This window comes from Triticum aestivum, chromosome 3A (assembly GCF_018294505.1).
Source record: "Triticum aestivum cultivar Chinese Spring chromosome 3A, IWGSC CS RefSeq v2.1, whole genome shotgun sequence".
Classification (NCBI taxonomy): Eukaryota; Viridiplantae; Streptophyta; class Magnoliopsida; order Poales; family Poaceae; genus Triticum; species Triticum aestivum.
In genome coordinates this window covers 60,851,829-60,859,515 of record NC_057800.1, presented here as the reverse complement: position 1 = coordinate 60,859,515, position 7,687 = coordinate 60,851,829, and positions in this window count along the sequence as shown.

Below are 7,687 nucleotides of genomic sequence, written 5' to 3'. Positions count from 1 at the left end.
ATGTCTACATTGTTCTCGAACCGTAGGGTCCGCATGCTTAACGTTACGATGACAGTTATTATGAGTTTATGCATTTTGATGTACCGAAGGTTGTTCGGAGTCCCGGATGTGATCACGGACATGACGAGGAGTCTCGAAATGGTCGAGACATAAAGATTGATATATTGGAAGCCTATATTTGGATATCGGAAGTGTTCCGGGTGAAATCGGGATTTTACCGGAGTACCGGGAGGTTACCGGAACCCCCCGGGAGCCATATGGGCCTTCATGGGCCTTAGTGGAAAGGAGAAAGGGGCAGCCCAAGGTGGCCGCGCGCCTCCCCCCCTCCCCTAGTCCTATTAGGACTAGGAGAGGTGGCCGGCCCCCCCTCTCTCTTTCCCCCCTCGAGGATTCCTATTCCAACTAGGATTGGGGGGGGGAATCCTACTCCTAGAGGGAGTAGGACTCCTCCTGGCGCGCCCCAAGGCTGACCGCACCTCTCCCCCCTTGCTCCTTTATATACAAGGGCAGGGGGCACCTCTAGACACACAATTGATCCCCGTGATCGTTCCATAGCCGTGTGCGGTGCCCTCTGCCACCATATTCCACCTCGATCATATTGTAGCAGTGCTTAGGCAAAGCCCTGCGACGGTAGAACATCAAGATCGTCACCACGCCGTCGTGCTGACGGAACTCTTCCCCGACGCTTTGCTGGATCGGAGCCCGGGGATCGTCATCGAGCTGTACATGTGCTAAGAACTCGGAGGTGCCGGAGTAACGGTGCTTGGATCGGTTGGATCGGGAAAACGTATGACTACTTCCTCTACGTTGTGTGATCGCTTCCGCAGTCGGTCTGCGTTGGTACGTAGACAACACTCTCCCCTCTCGTTGCTGTGCATCACCATGATCTTGCGTGTGCGTAGGAATTTTTTTGAAATTACTACGTTCCCCAACAGATTATGCTATTGACATGAGTAAACTTGAGACCTATGCGTTATTGCAAATGTGGTTAGTTATAATCTTTGCTGAAAACTTGAATGCCGACTTTACATATTTATAACAATAAGAGCAAACAGAGTTTGTAAAAGTTTTTCTTTATCAATTTCAGTTTGTCAACTGAATTGCTTGAGGACAAGCAAAGGTTTAAGCTTGGGGGAGTTGATACGTCTCCAACGTATCTACTTTTTCCAAACACTTTTGCCCTTGTTTTGGACTCTAACTTGCATGATTTGAATGGAACTAACCCGGACTGGCGCTGTTTTTAGTAGAACTACCATGGTGTTATTTATGTGCAGGATCAAACGTTCTCAAAATGACCTGAAACTTCACGGAGACACTTTTCAGAAAATAAGAAACATACCTGCCAAAGATGAAGGCCAGGGGGCCCACCGTCTTGCCACGAGGGTGGGGGGCGCGCCCCCCTACCTCGTGGGCCCCCTATTGCGTCTCCGACTCCAACGCCACCTCCATATATTGAGTTTCGATGAGAAAAAAATCAGAGAGAAGAAGTCATCGCGTTTTACAATACGAAGACGCCGCCAAGCCCTAAAACCTCTCGGGAGGGATGATCTGGAGTTCGTTCGGGGCTCCGGAGAGGGGAATCCGTCGCCATCGTCATCATCAACCATCCTCCATCACCAATTTCATGATGCTCACCACCGTGCGTGCGTAATTCCATCGTAGGCTTGCTGGACGGTGATGGGTTGGATGGGATCTATCATGTAATCTTGTTAGTTTTGTTAGGGTTTGATCCCTAGTGTCCACTATGTTCTGAGATTGATGTTGCTATGACTTTGCTATGCTTAATGCTTGTCACTAGGGCCCGAGTGCCATGATTTCAGATCTAAACCTATTATGTTTTCATCAATATATGAGTGTTCTTGATCCTATCTTGCAAGTCTATAGTCACATATTATGTGTTATTATCCGTTAACCCCGAAGTGACAATAATCGGGATACTTACCGGTCATGACCGTAGTTTGAGGAGTTCATGTATTCACTATGTGTTAATGCTTTGTTCCGGTTCTCTATTAAAAGGAGGCCTTAATATCCCTCAGTTTCCGTAAGGACCCCGCTGCCACGGGAGGGTAGGACAAAAGATGTCATGCAAGTTCTTTTCCATAAGCACGTGTGACTATATTCGGAATACATGCCTACATTATATCAATGAACTGGAGCTAGTTCTGTGTCACCCTAGGTTATGACTGTTACATGATGAACCGCATCCGGCATAATTCTCCATCGCTGATCCATTGCCTACGAGCTTTCCATATATTGTGCTTCGCTTATTTACTTTTCCGTTGCTATTGCTATCATCACTACAAAATACCAAAAATATTACTTTTACTACTATTACCTTTTGCTACCGTTATCACCACTATCATATTACTTTGTTACGAAACACTTTGCTGCAGATATTAAGTTTCCAGGTGTGGTTGAATTGACAACTCAGCTACTAATACTTGAGAATATTCTTTGGCTCCCCTTGTGTCGAATCAATAAATTTGGGTTGAATACTCTACCCTTGAAAACTGTTGCGATCCCCTATACTTGTGGGTTATCAAGGCTATATTGACTGCATGTCATGTCCTAAACCGAGTTCCCACAAAGAATAAAGAGATAACTCCATTCGAGGAATGGGAGAAGAAAAGATTAAAGCTCTCTTATCTACGAACATGGGGTTGTTTGGCGAAAGTCAATGTGCCAATTCCAAATAAGCGCAAGATTGGACCAAAGACCGTGGATTGTGTTTTCCTGGGATATGCTTTTCATAACATAGGTTATAGTTTCTTGGTTGTAAAATCTGAAGTAGCTGACATGCATGTAGGTACGATCATGGAGTCGAATGATGCGACTTTCTTTGAAGATATCTTTCCCATGAAGGATATGACTACCTCATCTAATCAGGAGATGCCTAGTTCATCGAATCAGGAACCAGTTACAATTACCGAACCTGTCATTTCGATGGAACACTTTGAAAGTCCTGTGGAGGAGAACAATGAAGTTCCTACTAGGAGCAAGAGACAGAGGACTGCAAAGTCCTTTGGTGATGATTTTCTTGTGTATCTCATAGTTGACACTCCTAGTTCTATTTCATAGGCCTATGCATCTGAAGATGCTGACTACTAGAAGGAAGCGGTTCGTAGCGAGATGGATTCTATCTTGGCGAATGAAACTTGGGAGATAACTTATCATCCTTATGGGTGCAAACCTATAGGATGCAAATGAGTATTCGAGAAGAAGCTTAGGCCTGATGGTACTATTGAAAAGTACAAGGCTCGGCTTGTGGCTAAGGGTTATACCCAAAAGGAAGGTGAAGATTTCTTTGATACTTACTCACATGTGGCTCGACTGACCACTATTTGAGTTCTACTTTCACTAGCTGCCTCACATGGTCTTCTCGTTCATCAAATGGATGTTAAGACTGCTTTCCTAAATGGAGAGTTGGACGAGAAAATTTATATGGAACAACCAGATGGGTTCGTACTAGATGGTCAGGAAGGAAAAGTGTGCAAGTTGCTGAAGTCTTTATATGGACACAAGCAAGCACCCAAACAGTGGCTTGAGAAGTTTGAAAGAACTTTAACAGCTGCAGGCGTTGTAAACGAAGCTGACAAATGTGTGTACTATCGCCATGGTGGGGGCGAGGGAGTTATCCTTTGCTTGTATGTTGACGACATACTGATTTTCGGAACAAATCTGAATGTTATTAAGGAGGTCAAGGATTTCCTATCTCGTTGTTTTGAGATGAAGGATTTAGGAGTGGCTGATGTCATTCTGAATATCAAGTTGTTGAGAGACGATGATGGTGGGATTACATTGCTTCAATCTCACTATGTGGAAAAGATCTTGAGTCACTTTGGCTATAGTGACTACAATCCCTCTCCAACACCATATGATGCGAGTGTGTTACTTCGGAAGAATCGAAGAATTGCTAGAGATCAATTAAAATATTCTCAGATTATTGGCTCGCTTATGTACTTAGCCAGTGCTACAAGACCTGACATCTCTTTTGTTGTTAGCAAACTGAGGCGGTTTGTCTCAAAACCAGGAGATGTGCATTGGAAAGCTCTAGAGAGAGTTTTGCGTTATTTGAAAGGCAGTGCGAATTATGGAACACTACACCAGGTACCCAAAGGTGCTTGAAGGGTATAGTGACTCAAATTGGATCTCAAATGCTGATGAGATAAAGGCCACGAGCGGTTATGTATTCACTCATGGAGGTGGCGCTGTTTCTTGGAAGTATTGCAAGTAGACCATCTTAATGAGGTCAACAATGGAAGCAGAACTCACAGCACTAGATATAGCTACGGTCGAAGCAGATTGGCTTCGTCATCTCTTGAATGACTTGCCGGTTGTTGAGAAACCTGTACCGGGTATCCTTATGAACTGCGACAATCAAACTTTAATCACGAAAGTGAGCAGCTTAAAGCATAACATGAAGTCATCAAGACACATTCAGAGAAGGTTAAAGTCTGTCAGGAAAATGAGAAACTCCGGAGTTATTGCCTTGGATTATATCCAAACATCTAAAAATCTGGCAGATCCTTTCACTAAGGGTCTATCACGTAATGTGATAGATAATGCATCGAGGGAGATGGGTATGATACCCACAATATGAGTTGTTCACAGTGGTAACCTAGTCTATGTAATCGAAGATCCCATGAATTAGATATGGAAGACAAGCTGTTGGTCAACTGAGAGGAGAGTATCCTTACTATTAACAATACCACTCCATGAAGATGCAATACTCTCCTAATCTTCATGGCAGGTTGATGTATATCTTAATGTGTTCTAAGTGGCTCACTGAAGCAGAGATGTCGTCCTGCAGAACATCTTTTGAAAAATGCACCTATATGAGTCTGATTGTTAAACGTCGCAATCTATGAGAGTAGGGTTCTCTCTAGTAAACTCATGAAAGGTCTCAGAGTATGACACATAAGCTCCACCCACGGGGAAGACCCACGGTAGCCACATATCGGTCAAGGCTTTATGTGAAACTAGATTTGCAGAAAACTTGCAGTTCAGGGCCCAGTCCACTGTCCAAGTTGCTTAATAGTGTAGTATAGAGTTCTAGGTGGAAGTTCAACTTAACAGTCTTCACTGTAGTACCGGTATATAAAACAGTGTTTTGGAACCAAAGGCAAATTTTGTGTGCCTCTGGGATCTGGTGGGGGATTGCTGAAATTTTGTCTATTTTGGGCCTAGCCCAATAGCAGTTTCAGAAATTCCTAATAAATTCTAGAGGCCCACGTAGCCCATTCGTGCAAGGCAAGAGGTGGAACTAAAGTTTAGTCCCACATTGCTAGTTTAGAGAGAGTTGGACCTCTTTATAAGGGAGGCTCTTTTTCCACATGTATAAGGATGAGAACAAGAGGGACATCCACGCGCGCTCCTCCTCCGCCGCCCGCCTCGCCACGCCACGCCACGCCACGTCACGACAGGTTGCGGGAATGAGCTGAGCCGATGTCTAAATTTTTGCCACGCGATGGCTATACGAAAGGTCACGCGGAAGCTGAAACGTTTTTGCTGTAGTGGAGATTGAATACGAACGGCGCATCTCTTCGCCTGCTGCCTGTTCATTTCGTCTCCCTTGTTCCCTTCAGCTCCCGGGGCAGCCTCTCGCCTCCTTCTCTTGCGCCTATAAAAGGGAGGTCGCTCCTCTCAGAGAGACGCACCAGAACTTCTTCTTCCTCTCGCCACAGTTCCTGAGCACTGCGCTGCTGCTACGTTCTTCCCCATCCCGGCTTGTGGTGTGCACCGCAGGTCGGGACAGTAGGCCTCCGAAACCGCACCTTTTGAGTCCTGTACGGAAGAAGGGTGATGATGTTTTTGGGAAGCGCTTCGCGCGACTACCGACTTCTTTGTCACGAACGCCCCGGACTCCGACGACTACTTCCCCGACGACGACTTCTTCCCCGACGTCGACAACCTCCTCGACGACATGGCTGGCGAGGACACCGACCCCAAGTCCAGGGCTTCTGCTGCTGCTGTCCCGTACGTGTTCTTCCTCTTTCTATTAGAGGCCCTGCTACATTTTCTTGTTCTAGTGTTTGCCCTAGATATGTTAGACTCTGTTTCATATATGCAACTTGCTATACTGTCTGCTCCAGATGTGTTTAGTCACAGTTCATATATGAAGTTGATGTTTACCTTCTCTTTGTCAAATCGCATGACTTGTTTTATCACTGCTATACTAGTCGTGCTTTATCTAGTATTTCTGTTAATAAAATCATTCGGTAAATTGCTCATATTTCCAACATCTTGTACTATTTACTTTCGATCTTCATTCCTCGCGTCGTTTTCTTCATCCATAAAGAGGTCGCAACATGTGCCCTTCTTTGTCATATCCATGTTAACCTTTTCAATGGCAGCAGGCAATGCATTTTTATTGTGGCCTTAGCAATCATACCTCATTTTGACGACTCTTGATGCAAATAAGAACATGCATAAAGACACCATAACAGCCTGGACATGCTCAATTGTAAAGGTACTATAACAATGCTTAAAATTAATATCAAAACTCACAAAAATCGATAATTTTGGTGGTTTTAATTTTTGGACAATTACCAGCGGAACACCAAAAAACAATAGGAAGGAAAGTAACAATGTGCATAGCAGCTAGGGGAGTAATACATAGGAAATAAGTACATGCCCTAGGTAGAATGCAAACTAGATTCTTTTTTGTAGTGTATGTCATACTAAGGGACTAAAAACTGCAATTCATGCATGATAAATATTACTATATTGTGAATCAAAATAAGCAAATTCATAAATACGTTATCTTGCAATTGGCCGACCGTTCCACCTGAATCTCTATCTCTACTACTTAAAAGGAACGTAAGGTTTCCATTTCACCTTTCTTCCTACCACCGCTTTGTCCAACCTTCCCTGTATGATAATAAATCAACTTACCTTCTGATCCAGTTTCACTTTAATTTACATACCAAACTTCGGATCAAAATATAAAGTAATTCATGGGCAGAATTTGATGATCATTTATTTATACAATCGCACTATTGTAGACAGATAAATCACAAGCCGACGTACTAGAAGATTTATATCCCGTTGCAACGCACGGGCATTATTCTAGTTCAATCAAACTTCGGTAACCAAAACAAATCACATTATCTTCACCAATTTCGTGTCCACAAAGTGTCAGAGAAGATGCAAGAAGGATGCCTTGCTCATAAATCAATCAGTCCCTGAAATACTCAAGTAGCAAGCACACAAATAATTACCGATACATAGCCAGCTGACTTCATTGATATGAATTTATTTTTTCCTAAAAATTAAACGAAGCAATGCTATTAAATATCAGCATCCATCTGACGGATGATCTTACATATTGTAAGACTCATCTCCCTAGTAACCACACAAACCATGCCAGGCTATATGTCATCAACATGCTCTACTGTAGGCAAGAACGAAAAGGAACTCACATGTATCTCCTCAAACAGATTCTACTCAGCCTGGCCCGTTTTTTCCATGCAACCTCAAAAAAATGGTGCAAGTAACCAAACGTGTCCCATACCAAAAGCATCCTTGGTGTTGCAGTTGCAGTTTTTTGAAGAATGGCCATTTTCATGTCAAGGTTTTGCGAATGTCAAATTTTATACCCTCGGGAAGCTAATCAAATTGTGCATCTTTTAGCTTGTAATTCTGAATTTTTTGTTCATTTTATGCCAAATTCAATCATTGTGTTAGG